The 17,957-nt window shown below is 33.1% G+C and overlaps 1 long non-coding RNA gene across 1 annotated transcript; it reads left to right on the top strand.

Moving 5' to 3' along the window:
- The first annotated feature begins 3,502 nt into the window (after positions 1–3,502).
- On the top strand, positions 3,503–15,944 carry LOC123880749. Its single transcript, XR_006799331.1, has 3 exons — positions 3,503–4,241; positions 6,333–6,337; positions 15,933–15,944. It is a non-coding gene; the product is annotated as an uncharacterized LOC123880749 (long non-coding RNA).
- Positions 15,945–17,957: the final 2,013 nt, after the last annotated feature.

Genomic DNA, 17,957 nt, shown 5'->3' with positions numbered 1-17,957 from the left:
ACCCGTAATGTGACGCGATCAAATTAATACCCAAAAATATCACAGGCTTGAGAAAGCCTCGCGAACAATGTTTGGCATGGGTCCCGAGGTATATAATCGGAACCCCCACGTCATAAAAAATGCGCAAAACATTGACATTTTTAAACGAAAAATGAAAAGCTGTCTGTCGAGGAGTCTTTCTATAGTTATAATGAATTCCTACTTAGAAAGATTGAAGACAAAATTGATTATTAATATAATATTTATTATTGTATTTTATTCTATATTTTTAAGAAAAATTATTATGACATTTTATTATAAAAAATAATTTGAATTATTGGACGTCAAGTATAATGAATTTTATCAAGAATAAATGACTATGACTATTACTATGACTATGACTATTACTATGACTATGACTATTACTATGACTATGACTATGACTAATGTGAGAAACTCCCTCGTTTTTTGCCTCATTTTTTCGAAGCCGAACGGAATGGAAACCTCTCATGGGTCGTCACAATATATTATGCAATCAGCTTAATTTAAATCGTGAAAATTTTAATTATTGTATCATCTTATCCCTTTTTAAGGATGGCTGACACTTAGATATTCGAAATATTTACGTCAGAATTTATGAAAACATTTTTCTAGCTCTTCGTAATTATACACTTGTAGTACCTACCCAAACATTAAGACGGCTCTCTCCGTCACTCGTTTCATACAATCGTAGTTCCAATTTCATTTGAATATTAAGCAACCAAAGTCCATGAAATTTTGCAGACATATTCTAGAAACTAATATCTATGTCTGTGGTTTTCCAGATTTCTGTTAAAATATTCGGTTTCAAAGTTACGCGGTCTTAAAAATTTTCATACAAATCTTTGAGCCCCTGTAATTTTAAAACTACATATTTTTAGAAAAATCTAAAACACCACAGACACAGATATTAGTTTCTAGAATATGTCTGCAAAATTTCATGGACTTGGTTGCTTAATATTCAAATGAAATTGGAACTACGATTGTATGAAACGAGTGACGGAGAGAGCCCTGTTAAAGATTTCCGCGTTATGATAATGTAATTATAATACAGGCTGTGGTAATTTATATAATACAACATAATTAGATCATGGTTTTATAAAAGAAAGTTTTTGATAGTTAAGTTCGTACCCGGCAGGCATCCTTTTTGGGATGTGTTTAAAGTAATTTAGAGAGTTTTAAGTACAACGACATCTGAAAATTTTACTGCCATAACTGTTATAATATCAACTATATTATATCGTTTAACATTGGAACAAGTTTTTGTACTGTGCATTATTTACGGCTGTAATATCGGGGGCCAATGAAGTAGTCTTCCCGAATTGAAAAATGTGATTATTTATGTCGATGCGATCTCAGGGACAATTTATCAGATTCTTACATATTGTAACATTACTTTGCACCAAGCGGGTTGCCGGTCTCTCCGACACTCGCTCCATACAAATGTAGTTTTGCTCTCATTTTAATATTAACCAATTAAATTGTGTAAACACGTTCAAGAAACTAATATCTATGGTTGATATCTAGATTTTCGTAAAATATCTACAGATTCATATGTAAATTTTTCAATCCGAAACTTTGAAACTTAAATGTTTTAACGAAAATCTGATGGGCATTTTCATTTTAAGTGATACATGTTTTGAATTTGATCAAATTTAAAAAATGTTTATTACTGTTAATAATTTGAGAAAAATGTTCTCAAATTATTATTTTATTTATGGCTTAGCTTATTTCACTTTTACTTTTTATTAGAAAATATGGAAGGCCATACTTTGTTTGTTTTTTTTTATTTCTTTAAAAAAATTAACGTCGTGGAATTAATCTGCCCTAAATTACAGTTTAAAATTATATTTATATCATCTCCCCTCGATTATATTTTTGTAATGTTTGCAAAAAAAAGGATGTGACATTTAAACCTAAGAAGTATGTAAAATATTAATTTCATGAACGTACCATACATTGAGTTTGATTGGTTAATATTCAAATACAAGCTAAACTACAATATTGTTTGGAGTCCTCTATGAAGTCTCTTATAGTCTTTACAAACCATAATAGATTTTTTAACGAAACCTTAAATTCGTACTTAATATGTTTTTAAGTAACATTATGACACTTTTCAATGACTTCTCGTTAAATCACTCAACAAACACATTTCTACGATAAAAACCGTTTTAATTATTTATTATAATGGGTGTCTAGGTATTGTATCATACAAACCTAAGTATATCCGTGTTTGATTAAAAACATGTAAGTACAAATATATATTGCTGAAAATTCGATTTGAAAGCCAACAATTTTGGATCTAGATTAAATCGATCCTGCTAGATCTATTTCGATATACCTAATTAGAATTACCAATTAAAAACGATATTTGCCAAATGTTTACGGTCATTTCTATAACAATACTAATAAAAATCCCTAATTTTCTTCCAAATTGTCAACTAATTGCTAGATAGGTTGTATGTAGGAACTTTCTGTATTATATTGATGAAATAGTTTTCTAAGACTTCCGCCGTTTATTTACATACCTGATCTTTAGAAAATTATCAGTTTGATCTTTAATTAGGAAATTAGTTTAAAACGAATAAATGCAAACAGTACGTAGGTACATTGATCGATTGGTCTGTACATTGATTTTGTAAATGAGAACTTCTTGGCGGGGTCGCACTTTATAACTGCTGAAAAGATTACCTCACATTAATTTTTATAACATACTGGCTGATTTGCCCAGCTTCACTCGTGTGAGAAATATGATAAACCTTTTATATAATATAATTTATGTTACTTCTAGATAAAGTAGCTTTCTAATGGTGAAAGAATTATTGAAATCGGTTCAGTAGTTCAGAGTTTATCGATTACAAACAAACAAACAAATAAAGCTTTCCTTTTTATAGTATTATATAATAGTAATATACCTAGACTAACTAACACCCGGCATGCGTTGCATACACTGGCTGCCACTTTTTGCGTACGTTGCTATAGTCGACGCATTTTTAACTGAGTCGTTGGGCAATAAATGTCACTGACAGTAGGAATGTGCACGCAATGCAACCAGTTATCGATACTTAGCTAGCTACGCACGCGGGGTCGATGCGTCATCGTGACCGTCATTAGCACTCTGACTCCTGATTGGTCGTTACGAGTAAGGGTTGTTGTTTTTCTATAAATGTAAGATTTTTTTGTTATGACACTCATTATATTACTTACGCTTCGTTACGTAATACGCACAATGGAGAATTTATTTTCTAACGTGGTTTTGAAGAAATTAAATGGTGACATCAACGCTCAAGCTCAGACTGTAATTCACAATGGCATATTATTGTAAATTGTACATTTGAAAAGAGCAACCGCCGAGTTTCTTGCTGGTTCTTCTCGGTAGGAACAGCATTCCGAACCAGTGGTAGATTATTTTGACGATTCAAAAGCACTTGTAAAAGTTTAATTGAATAAAAATAATTTGAGTTTGAGTTTGAGTTTGAATGTGTTCCTGTTTTTAAAAGAATTGAAAACTGACCCCGAGAAAAAAGCTCGTCTCAATTTCAATAATTCACGAGAGATTTGTGGAGTTAGTAGAGCGACCGTGGATCGAATAGAAACTGAAGTATCACACGCAGGCAACCCGAATATACCAAGAGCAAATGTTAAGAAGACAGCAACTGTCACTGATCTAGATAGCTTTGATGTCAGCGTACTAAAAAGAACCATTGATTCATTTTATGACAACGGGGAATATCCATCGGTGGCAATAATTCTGGAAAAATACCAAGAAAAGATGAGAAAAATTTAGACAAAGGTCGGCTGCAAGTTTAAAAAAATGCACAACCTCTGATAATTAACCTACAGGAAGATGACACAGATGGGGAAGGTACGGATGAGGATTTTTGAAGAACTCAGAAATATCCCTAGAAAAGATAAAAATGGCCCTTTTCAGGGCCACATTACGATCTATACAGTTTCTCTATGATTACGTCGACACAAACATTTTATCGTAACTATAAATTAAAGACTTTTATTTCAGATAGCGAAAAATTATTCCTATAAATACTTAACATAATTTAGCATATGGATCGTACCTATCCCGTTATCGATATGCACCTCTACAGTTCTTACGCGCATCACTACACACCTACCACACCTCTCCATAAGACCTGTAAGTGCGAGCGAGACAGACAGATAAATATGATTTACGACCCTAAGCCTCAGTTAAAAATGCGTCGACTATAGTATCTAATATATCAGAAACCTTTCTGAAAGTCCTAATAACAAATATATAAGTTTCAAATTAATCAGATGAACGCTGCACGAATGCAAATGTAATGAACAGACAGACAGTCACGTGAATTTTTATATATATAATTAGGTAAATAGCTAACAAATACAGGTAAATCTGACTGCAGTAAACAGTTATGGAATGCAGTTTAAGGTCTTATTGAAGTAGAATCGCGGTTCTTTGCTGGTTTTGTGATTCAAATTTTGAACCACAGTGTCTCTGTAACCAATACAAAATCGAATTTAAAGTAACAGTTATACTGATAACATTAATACACACACATAAGCGTAGTTTTTTTTTTACTTTTAGTTACTAATAACAACTTGTGTTAACAACTTTATATTTTATACAGCGCCATTTATTTTTTAAATAAAATATTATAACCATATTTAAAAATGATATAATTATTTGAATTTGAAATAATAATAATATTATATAGTACCTACTAATTAATAAAATGTAGATCCATGTGTGGATGTTTTAAATAGGTGGTAAAATAAAGTTAATTCTAAGGAATACATTAAAAAATGTGATTCATACGTTTATTCAGCCCTAGTGACCTATTATAATGTCTAATGTATTGTGTCATAGTATTGTATTGGAGATGTTTGTGGTATAAAAATACCTGTGCTTAAAAGGCGAGTTTTAGATGTGATTAGGTATAATAATTATATATTTACTAATTTAATATAATGCACGATGGCTGGATACTGCATACCTATAAGTAGACGCGTAGAAAAATATATTATGTGTGAAAATATGGATGTTATTAATTGGTAAAAGTACTAAAATAAATTTACAACTAACTATAGCGAATTTTTAAAGGGAAAAGTTGCGGCTGTGTATTTTTGAATCAACCTGTAGATAGGTTTTACAATATGTTATGAAGGTATAAATCCATTGATTGATAGGAGCACAACAAAAAACGTTAAGTAAATATTGTAAAGACCGGAACAGACTATTTCATTTAATATTTAATTACGATACTAAATATTATTATTTAAACTCGTAAAATCATTGATGTTTGTGACAAAGCGTTATTATAAAAAATAATAACCATCTTGGTTTTAAACGATTGCGAGTCTCTTTACGAAATATGTAAAATTAACTTCTGAAGTGATCTAATGAGATGAGTACCTATTTAAAAACGTAGGCATAGTACTTTGACTTGGCTCCGACAAAATATTAGTTAAAATGAGACAGGACATAATTTATGTAAGGAATATAACACTGTCTCGTTTTAAGTTGTCTTGAGACTGAGTAAAGTCAAAGTTCGCCCTATAGATCTATGAGACAAGCACAAATATTATGATTTTACGTTGACAAGATAATATAAAAAGTTTAGAAAACTTGAAATAGGGCTTGTTTATACATTTCTTTAACATTCCAGTGCTTCTATAATAATAATAATAAAATCGGTGGGTTTATGCTTGAAGCAGACGCTTCCTCTAAAGTTAAAATCTGACAGAGATGTCACAGCGAGATTTCTATAAGAACTATTATTGTTCGTTATGCTATTCATGTATTATTATGCTTATACAATATGCATTAACTAAACGATGTAACCATACCACTACCAGTCTTACAAAACAAAACACTAAGACCCTTTTTAATAAAAACTTACAGGCTGTTTATACATGGCCTACATATTTCAGTCATATATTTAAAGTTATAAGTTATCTATAAGCAGTGTGTATTTTTTTTATTAGTAAGGGCCTAAATATTAGTGAATTTGTTTCTTAAGTACTCTACCTACATATTTTATAATTTAAGGAAAGAAAATTTACAACATATTATAGTGCAGGTAAATTTTGATACTTCCACATCTTATTTTGTTAAGTTCTTTATCATTTTTCTTGTAGTACATTGGAAAGTCTGTCTAATAGCAATACAATGTTTATTTTTAAATAAATCTTGGTTTAGGTGATTTTTATACATATGAATTTAAAGGAGCTTTTTAAAAATCAAGTAATTCACGTATATGTTAAAACAAGTACCTACGTTCAAAAATGTATGTATTATGGAATTACAAAATTTTTAGTAGGTGCAGTTTTTGTTTTTGCACATATCTTTATATTACTTTTATATAACTATATTTACAGTTGTTTTGTTTTGTTATGTAAATTTTAATACCAATTAGGTCACACGCTGAACAGTTTTCACATAGCGCAGCACCAAAGAGAGTTAAGTTTTTCAAATCTAAATCTGATCAGATCTCAATAACTTTTGAATCTAGTGATGAATTAATATGAATGGGGATATCAAGTGGACCGGTACGGTGGACTGTGTAAAAAACAGCCTTCAATTACAATGCTTTACCTAATAATTACAGAGTACTCATTTTTGGGAGTGTTAATTATTAAAAACATCATACTTACCTTATTAATTTTTGCATAAAATACAGTGACAATACTTTTTCAATACAATATAATATTAGTGAGGATAATAATTTTCGATAGGCTTGAGTGTGTTTTTAATGGGCTACATCTCTCTCCCAGGTGTTTGATAATTCACATTTTCAATTTAAGGACGGCTGTGATATTTTAACGTACCAATTACATTATAGAATTTCCGTATATACATACTGATCACGAAAATTACGTCAGTAACTATATTTATATTATTACTATAAATCCAAGAGTAACTGTCCATTTGCTTAAAATCTTTGAAATTACTTAATTGATTTTATCAAACTTTAACGAGCAGGCACAGACGAAGTGTTCTAAATTACTAGGTATATACTACTATCACAAGTGTAATTAAAAAAATTATAACACCCCCGACAAGTGAAGGTTACAGTGATAACTAGAAAAGAGCTGATAACTTTCTAACGGCTGAACCAATTCTCTAAGCCACCTTTCAAACAAAAAACTAAATTAAAATCGGTTCGTTTAGGAGCTACGATGCTACAGACATATACACAGATACACACGTCAAACTTATAACACCCCTCTTTTTGGGTCGGGGGTTAAAAACCAGGACTACCGCGCCGAAGAAGTCGCGTATGACTGCTAGTTAATTGATAAATTCCTACTAAAGTCACTTCGGTGCTCGCACTATAATACTAAGTTAAAATCGGTTCATTTAGGAGCTACGATGCTACAGACATATACACAGATACACACGTCAAACTTAACACTTCGAGAAAAAGGTACTACGTAGCGCCCCGGCCGCCGTTTGGCTCGTCTTGGCGGGGGCACTGCCGTGCCCCCTGATAACACCCCTCTTTTTGGATCGGGGGTTAAAAACCAGGACTACCGCGCCGAAGAAGTCGCGTATGACTGCTAGTAAATTGATAAACTCCTACTAAACTCACTTCGGTGCTCGCACTATAATTTTAAATAACCTTTTTCAACTTTCATTTATATATTGCAATGCATTTATTATATTGTAGATAAAAATGATATTTTTTTTTATGTTGTATTAAAAATTGTGCATAATCAATACATCACAATATTATTTAAAAGTGTAGACGACCACAAGGTTTTGTTTAATTAAAAGCAATATCCTGTTATTAGTGGTGAGTTAAGAAATAATAGTATCATACCACAAGTTATTAGCTTTTGTTTTTTACCTAACACGAACTTATAAGGTTCAATTTTTAGTGGAACTGTCTAGTAGGTTCGGTAGCCTTTATTTTTTTATCTTATCAATATCTTATTAACCCTTATTATTAGGGGGCCCAGAATTAAATCTGATCGCTTCGACTCTACGTAGTCTTGTCTGTCCTACCCCCAAAGCGCTTTTATAAAACGCGAAGTCAGCTCGCGAAAAATATTCTGAATGAAGCGAGCCTTCAAAGGCGATTGAGCGAACGGTGATGTAGTGGATAAAGCGAATCGGCGATAATTATTGCAAAACGAGGGTCTAGTAGGTGAAGCTGAATGAAGGGATGACGGCGCAAGTTTTCTGGTGTAACTCACACCTAGTAGCACGATATGACTTTTTGTTAAACGACCAAGGGCATTTCCATACAAAATTAACGTCAGTTTGCATTTAGAAACGAAATGCAAATAACTTCACTAGTGGCAAGATATTAACAGGGCTCTCTCTGTCACTTACTCCATACAATCGTAGTTCCAATTTCATTTGAATATTAAGCAACCAAAGTCCATGAAATTTTGCAGACATATTCTAGAAACTAATATCTGTGCCTGTGGTGTTGTAGATTTTTCAAAAAATATGTAGTTTTAAAATTACAGGTGCTCAAAGATTTGTATGTGAATTTTTAAGACCGTGTAACTTTGAAACCGAAAATTTTAACGGAAATTTGGAAAACCACAGGCATAGATATTAGTTTCTAGAATATGTCTGCAAAATTTCATGGACTTTGGTTGTTTAATATTCAAATAAAACTACATTCGTATGGAGCGAGAGACGGAGAGACCCCTCTTAACAATCACTTGTGGTTGGCTAGACATTGCCTATTTTACTAATTACGTACTTGCGTATCTATTTATTTTACAAATATCATTATGGTGCAATATTCTAAATTTATGTTGCAAAATGTACGTTGCGTTCCCTGTTAGGTACTGTTTAAAAGATTCGTAGTTTTATTTGTGAACATTACAAAGTTTATTAATATTTTAAACATAGAAACTTGATAACATGGTAGTTATAACATAAAACCTATGTCTCAAGGTGTTGTGGTCAGAGGCGCGAATGTCTACCGTGCACTACATGTTGACTCCATGCAGCCCAAGCAATAATCAACCCGACAATGTTATATCTAACTTTTGAATTCACAAATCGTTGCAATTGCCATGAAAAAGCATACAGGCAGACAATAGATATAACCTTAATAAGAACCCATACACATTTTCGCATTTATGATATTAAGTATGGATTAGCATTTGATTGCGATAATAATACTTAGGTAAGAAAGAATGAATGACGATGCAGTCTAAGATATTTAACATTTTAATACGGGATATGAATATTATAGTGAGTAGGTACCTACACAATCATTAGCGTGTACCGAAATTCAGGTAAGTACACTCTCTATTCCCTCACTTTCATAACCTGGTCACACTGATTGTGCTTGAGTTGCTGGTCATAGAGAATTTGCTCCATAGACTAACTAGCGGAATTAAAAAATATAGATATTGTATAAATATAAATATAGTATTGTATTACTACGACGCGACGTAGCTTCTTTTCGACCCTCTACCATAGAATGCCTTGAGCACATAACTAAAACATTGATCGGTCTTTAAAATATCTATGGAAATATAAAATTGGAACAATAAGGTTACACGTTGACATTTAATTGAATATTGACATTTAATAATGAATTAACTTACTGGTTTACGCATATTCAAAGATGTAATCTTTTAATTTTGACTTTGACTTTCTAGTAGGTAGGTACGCTCTGACTTCCAAGTATATTTTGTTCAAGTTCAGTGAAGCTAGATTTTATGTCATAGGTACCTACTGATTATATAACACCGGCCACCAAGCGTTGATTTTTAGGCGCTTTGGTTACCTAAGTTCTCTCGCATATTCTAACATTTTCAGTAATTGTGAAAGAACCAGTACACTTTTAACAAATGTGACTTAGGCAAGTTCTAAACAATAAATTTACATTCATTTTAGACATATTTTATCGTAATATACTTACCTAGTTTTGATAGAGAAAAATGGTGATGAAAAATATTGAATGTTTGACCATTTTCCTCTATGAAATACTACTAATATTACAATAAAAACATGTCATGAGCCACTTGTGTTAAAAGTGTAGATGCTGATTCTTTCACAATCATTGAAAATGTTAGAATGTGCGTGAAAAGGAAATTTAGGTAATCACAGCGCCTTAACGTGGCGTAGCCGGCCTCATGTATATACCTAAAAAACGTTAAGCCTAGTTATTACTAGTTATATAGGTACCTACCTATTTACATTAAAATTAGGCATAAAACTAATTATTATGTCCGTGATTATGATACATTAAACAGTGTATTGTTATTTTTCTCTGATCATAGACTTACTTGAAAGTGTATTACTTGTGAACCCATCGAAAGGGTCGAGTTATCTAGTATATTGCATTTTATATTAATAAATTTTTCTTATATGTGGCTTGTGATGTTTTTTTTTTGACGTTATTGGAATGCTAACGAGTCGTAATGAAAATAAATTAAATAACCCTTCCTTTTGACTTTGCTGCAGTCGGGTAAAAACACGTTTTTTTTTTCTCTCTTCTGGCTTTACAAAGATTAGCCAATGTCAAGTTTGTAGTTATTTGTAACAAGTTAGTTAAAATATACAAGTATGGACCCCGTCTGTGCCGACACACGCACGGCAGCCCTTTAGAGCGCTTTCCAGTCAGTTTCAACAAAAAAAAACACTGCAAAAAGGCAGAGCACGCCCGCCGGCTAACATCGACACAGACAAAGTCCCCAAAAACACGATTGTCCTGCCAAAAAAGTATTTTTTTTTTAATTTCAAATTGTTGCCATACAGCCCCCATTATGTATGCCAGTGTTACTCGGGATGATGTGAATTCCAACGATACCCATATATCCAAATCTATTCGGATATTTGTGGTGGAATGAAGAAATTGTGTACATACATGAACCCTGAAAACATTCCACTCTTTCTTTTTGGGCAGCTGTCCTGTTAAAAGAACATCCATAATATTTTCAAAATTATGCATTGTTGCCTAAAATACCTAATAGATGCTCTGTAAAATTTTTAGATCTCCAGCACTATCGGTATCCCGAAAGCCTAATTTATATTTTCAGTCCGCACCCTGTATTGCTATTGAGGCTTGTAATTGTTGAATAGTTAATTGAATAAATAATAATATATTTCAGTCTAAATTAATATAATTGATAAAACGGTTACATATAATGGGCCAAACAACGACTCTGACATAATAGTACTTAATTACCATAATGCGCATACGTTGTCCTAAGACTAAGGGTCCTTTCTGACGAACCACAAATATTGTATAATCAAAAACTTAGTCGGTCTCGCGGCTATTAACGCCATTACTTGCAGCACTCAGCAGATGCAACCAACCACATCACGACCTTTGTTCCATTCATGGATATTACAATCAATAATGATATAATTATTGTTGTAAAGAAGCAGGCGTTACTTTCCAGAAGTCCATGATATGCAAGGAACCAAAAGCTACAACTAATATGCTAAAATCCCCTAAAACAGACAAATCTCAAATCGACATGCACATCTCAAAACGATTCTTTCTTGCCAGCTCTTCTCAGTAGAATTTTCATTCCAACCGGTGGTTGAGTCACATGTAGCAAACAATTAAGAGATACTAGTTACCTACATGAAATATTCTGATTTTACAACTTTAGCTAATAGCAGAGATTCCAGCTCACGAACATTAGGTATCTAGCGAATTTTTAGCTGCTGTTGTGTGATCCGTCTGAACGAGAACTTAAATTGAATCAAATCCAAACCCGGATGAAAGCGTGACACAGTTCAGTCAAAGCGAAAAAATGATCAAAGCGTACTTTACTTAGGTACCATGGAAAAGTGCAGTGCGGTTTGAAAAGGAACGAATTTTGCTCCACATCAAAGTAGGTATCTAGGTACGTAAGTATACAAATCTGCTGCATCGAGGGATAAAAGGATCCCACCAAAAACATTTCATGTAAAAAGGTAGCCAAGACTCACAAGTTCATAATGTTTTTACTGTTAAAAAGTTATGAGATCTCTAGTAGAGCCAAGCCCCTAGCTGAGCTTAGATTTGTGCTGGCCATGGGAGCTATCCCAAGCCCAAAGTATATAGCTTTTAAATGTTCTTGAGTGTATCACATTTATAACAATAAATAACAAATCACTCTACTTACAAGCTCTGATTCTACAAACCCTACATCTTGGTAAAAAAGGACGGCTTGGCCGTTTAATGTTCGTAAAACTAATACATGACATAACATATTTTAAGGCCATAAGGAATAGTTTGTTCGACAATTACTTATTTGTATTGTACTTCGTGATGGTCGCAGAAGCTATTCCGGGCTTAAATGTTATTTCAAATAAAAAATCCACGAACTGTAAACGGCCAAGCCGTACTTTTTTACCAAGATATAGGGTTTGTAGAATCAGAGCTTGTAAGTAGAGTGATTTGTTATTTATTGTTATAAATGCGATACACTCAAGAACATTTAAAAGCTATATACTTTGGGCTTGGGATAGCTCCCATGGCCAGCACAAATCTAAGCTCAGCTAGGGGCTTGGCTCTACTAGAGATCTCATAACTTTTTAACAGTAAAAACATTATGAACTTGTGAGTCTTGGCTACCTTTTTACATGAAATGTTTTTGGTGGGATTTCATTTCTTTTTGGCAGGTGCCCTAGATTTTTTTGGATCTATTTCTTGTAGGTACATCATTTACATGGCCCACTCTCTATCGTTACCTCTTTTTTTAAAAGCTTTTATTCAACTTGCAATGTACTCGTATGTAAATATGTTTGTTCGGGTGGAATCTTGCAACTCAATTTTGAAGCAGATATACCAAACTTCAGTCTTTTAGGACTTCAGGAAACACAGATACTTGGTACGTTTGATAAATCTGCCACGGACATCTTATCTTGAAAACTTTAGTATTCGAGTAACAGATTTTACAGATATCCATCTCATATACAAGGGGATGTAGGGGGACCCGATTTCTTAATTTATCTGTTGTTCATAATTCTTGAAATTCCTGCTTAATGCCAAATTTCAGTCTTCTAGGACTTCAGAAAGTACCCTAGAATTTGTGACTAGAAGTTTTGACTGTCAATAAATCTGAAACTATAAAAGTTAGACAGTTGATAGTCAATGCGTTTAATAAATCTGCCAAGGACATCTTATCCTGAAAATATCAGCATTCTAGCGACAGAATTTACAGATTTGCTTCCCCCATAAGAGGCGTAGAGGGGGGGCAATTTCCAATTTCTTAATTTTCCTGTAGTTTGTATGCAATTTCTAGTCTACATACCTTTCAGTCTTCTAGCACTTCGGGAAGTACCCTAGAATTACAGACTAGAAGTTTTGACTGTCAATAAATCTGAAACTATAAAAGCTAGACATTTGATACTCAGTGCGTTTAATAAATCTGCCAAGGACATCTTATCCTGAAAATATCAGCATTCTAGCGACAGAATTTACAGATTTGCTTTTCCCATAAGAGGCGTAGAGGGGGGGCAATTTCCAATTTCTTAATTTTCCTGTAGTTTGTATGCAATTTCTAGTCTACATACCAAATTTGAGTCTTCTAGCACTTTGGGAAGTACCCTAGAATTACAGACTAGAAGTTTTGACTGTCAATAAATCTGAAACTATAAAAGCTAGACAATTGATACTCAGTGCGTTTAATAAATCTGCCAAGGACATCTTATCCTGAAAATATCAGCATTCTAGCGACAGAATTTACAGATTTGCTTTTCCCATAAGAGGCGTAGAGGGGGGGCAATTTCCAATTTCTTAATTTTCTTGTAGTTTGTATGCAATTTCTAGTCTACATACCAAATTTCAGTCTTCTAGGACTTCGGGAAGTACCTTAGAGGTTTTGAGTAGAGGTTTTGATGATCATCAGTGAGGGACGAAATCGGCGTATTTTAGGTATCAATAAATCTGTAACTATAAAAGCTAGATATTTGATACTTGGTATATTTGGTAAATTTGCTGAGGACACCTTATATTGAAAATTTCAGCTTTCTTACGTCATCCAGACCGAAGTTATGACGGGTCGAAAATACGGCGAAACACTTCGAGAAAAAGGTACGTAGCGCCCCGGCCGCCGTTTGGCTCGTCTTGGCGGGGGCACTGCCGTGCCCCCTGATCAAAGATGCATAATATCTACTTTATTTATGATAAAACTGTGATTGAATGATTTGTATAGGTACATAAAATACTAATATTTTGCGTATTTTATAATGTATCATTATGAGTAACTAAGAGAAAATATAATTCTTTTGTTTGTTGGTTTGTAATCGATAAACTCTGAAACTATTGACCTGATTTCAAAAATTACCCATCTATTTCACCATTAGAAATCTACTTTATCCAGAAATAACATAGATTGTAAATTATTATCTATACATGAGTAAGTAGGTCTAGTAAATTTCACGACACCGAAGCCGTTTAAAAATAATTGTAATGTAATTATCCAGTTACAGATTTAAGACTTCGGAATGTAATATATATTATTCAAGGATACAATAATTCGCAGAGAGGTAAAAATGGGTACGAATGTTAGGAATACCGATATGTATGAACTGTGAAAATTCCCAATCGATCTCACATTTGCAAAAAATATATATTCAAGGTTCACAAAAATTTCTATTTTTTTTTCTTTTTTTCTTTTCTAATTTATATTCAAGGTTTAATTTTTTGCAAATCTGGGATCAATGGGGACTTTTCACAGTTAATTTATAGAAGTATTCGCAACATACGTACCAATCTTTACCTCTATGTATGAATTATTGTATCCTTGAATGCCTATTTTGACCGGACTGTAATCTATATCCATTTACTGATTAATAAAATTGTTTACTAATAAATAAAATTGGAGTGTAATTATAGTGCATTCTGTCTTTAATTTCGTAATAACTACCACATATTAAGCTCGTATGGTTATTTAAACGATACCATAACTGAATCACACGTTTTTAAAATTTTTGTCTGTCTGTCCGTCTGTCTGTTTGAACGGGCTAATCTTCGAAACGGCTGAACCGATTTTGACGGGACTTTCACAGATAAGTAGACGATTGTACTTTAAAAAGTAGCCTATGTTACTCCCTATTTTTGAAAGTCGGTTTAAAAACCGACTTTCAAAAATGGACGATTTGTGTTTTTCTACCTATGTACATCGATATCTCCGAGATTTCTGAACCGATTTGCGTATTTTTTTTTTAAATCGATAAAGGAACTTTGTGACATTGTTTCATAAAATTTGGATTTCAACTCCTCAATCCTGATGCTGCAGGGGACCTGATCACTAAAGTTGATGAGATTTAGAAACTGTCGGTTTTTTTTTTTTTTTTTTTTTATTAACTATCAAATATTGAACGTTTTACAAATGCTTTTAACACAACAAAAAAAACCACTAAGGTTTAGTATTGTTGCTTATCATTCCGTCCATTAAAAGATTTTGGGTATAGTGCTTCCATAAATAATATATATATTATTTATAGAAGCACTAGGGAACATTACAAAATAATAATTTGTTATATTTAATTTTTCAAAAATGGGAATTGTTAATATTTGTTTTGAAAGTATGATTTTAACTTGTGTTTAAGGTTACATTCGGTAAGTCCTGATCTAAAACTATTATCTAAACTATTTACTAGGCGAGGGATCATGTACGCGCTAGTGCGCTCACCATATTTATTTTTTGCAAAGATGGTAACTAGTTTTTTTTGAGTTACTTTGCGTGTCTGAATTTTGTTACTAACTTCCTTTTGTATGGCTAAATTAAAAAATTGTTCTTTCAGAAGCGTAAATTGTACTTTGTCATAAATATTAATCACTTTACAATACTTAAATATAAGATTTTCATTATTTTTTGCAAGTAGTTTAATATTTAGAGGAACAATGGTTTTTAAAATCCTCAGTTGCAACTGATAAACATGTTGTAAGTGCGACTTGTCGGTTCGACCATAGCTACTCAACCCATAAGCAATTATGGAGTCGGCAAGAGCATTGTACAGCATCAATTTGACTTTAAAATTTAACCTCTTTCTAATTATAAATAAGTTTGCCAAGAATGCTCTGAGCTTATCACAGACATGCTTTATGTGCTCATGCCAGTTGAACTTATGGTCAATTATTAATCCTAAGTATTTATGCGAGTTAACTATTTCAATAGTGGGACAATTACAGTTGCTATGTGGTTGGTGCAAACAATTATGATTATGCGCAATAAGTTTATGTTTTAACATGCTGTTAGCTTTTAAATTTTAAATAAATTGATTTATAAATTGATATGGAAGGTATCTTTACCAAGTAAACACATTGTCGTTGATCTCGAGGACCCAACTCCTCAACCCTGATGCTGTAAGGAATTGCATTCCTAATCTATACTAATATCTATATACTAATAAATAATAAATAAAATTGGAGTGTTTGTCTGTAATTTCGAAATAACTACCTCATATTAAGCTCATATGGTTATTTGAACGATACCATAACGGAATCACACGTTTTTAAAATTTTTGTCTGTCTGTCTGTTTGAAAAGGCTAATCTTTGGAACGGCTGAACCGATTTTGACGGGATTTTCACAGACAAGTAGAGGATTGACCAGGGTGTAACATAGGCTACTTTTTTAACCGACTTTCAAAAAGGGAGTTGTGTTTTTCTACCTATGTACACCGAAATCTCCGAGATTTCTGAACCGATTTGCGTAATTTTTTTTTAATCGATAGAGGAACTTTGTGACATTGTTTCATAAAAAAATTGGATTCCAACTTCTCAATCCTGATGCTGCAGGGGATCTCACCATCAATACTGATGGGATTTAGAAACCGTCGGTTACAAATTGATTGATATTGAAGGTATTTGTACCAAGTAAAGACTTTGTCGTTGACCTCGAGGATCCAACTCCTCGACTCTGACGCTGTAAGGAATTGCATTCCTAAATCCTGGTGATCCCTCGGAGTTTTTAAAGGATCATCCGTTTAAATGTTTTTACGTGGTACAGAAACACGTTGCATCCCGGGGACGGGCTATTACGGATAAGCTACTTTTGTCCTGGGAAAACAAAAGTTGCCACGGGATTTCAGACCCTAAATCCACGCGGGCGAAGCTGTGGGCATCAGCTAGAAATAAATAAAATTGGTGTGTCTGTCTGTAATTTCGGAATAACTACCTCATATTAAGCTCATATGGTTATTTGAACTGTACCATAACTGGATCACACGTATTTAAAGTTTTTGTCTGTCTGTCTGTCTGTTTGTTTGAACGGGCTAATCTTCGGAAAGTCTGAACTGATTTGGACGGGATTTTCACAAACAAGTAGAAGATTGACCAGAGAGTAACATAGGATACTTTTTTAACCGACTTTCAAAAAGAAGTTGTGTTTTTCTACCTATGTACATCAAAATCTCCAAGATTTCTGAACCAATTTGCGTAATTTTTTTTTAATCAATAGAAAAACTTTGCGACAATATCCCGAAAATTTGGATTCTAACTCCTTAATCCTGATGCTGCAGGGGATCTGACCACTAAAGCTGATGGGATTTAGAAACTGTTGGTTATAAATCGATATTGAAGGTATATAAACCAAGTAAAGACTGTCGATATTGAAGATATCTATACCAAGTAAAGACTTAGTCGTTGACTTCAACTTTTCAATCCTGATGTTGGAAGAAATTACATTCCTAAATCCTGGTGATCCCACGGGATTTTTAAAGGCTCATCCGTTTAAATGTTTTTTTACGAAATTCGGTACATAAATACCTTGCATCCTGGGGACGGGCTATTACGGATAGGCTACTTTTGTCCTAGAAAATCAAAAGTTCCCATGGAATTTTTAAAAACCTAAATCCACGTGGGCGAAGCTGCGGGCATCAGCTAGTACATATTATATGCCATAGTCTGAAATGAGCTTCATTTTTGTAAACGAGTCAAACTTTTTTAGGCCTCTTGACGATTGCGATTATATTTTGAACGATTTCACCAATTTTCAGCTTGTTAGGAATTTATGTAGCATCTGA

Source organism: Maniola jurtina, chromosome Z (assembly GCF_905333055.1).
Source record: "Maniola jurtina chromosome Z, ilManJurt1.1, whole genome shotgun sequence".
In the NCBI taxonomy this organism is placed as follows: domain Eukaryota; kingdom Metazoa; phylum Arthropoda; class Insecta; order Lepidoptera; family Nymphalidae; genus Maniola; species Maniola jurtina.
This window is presented reverse-complemented; position numbering and strand designations above follow the sequence as displayed.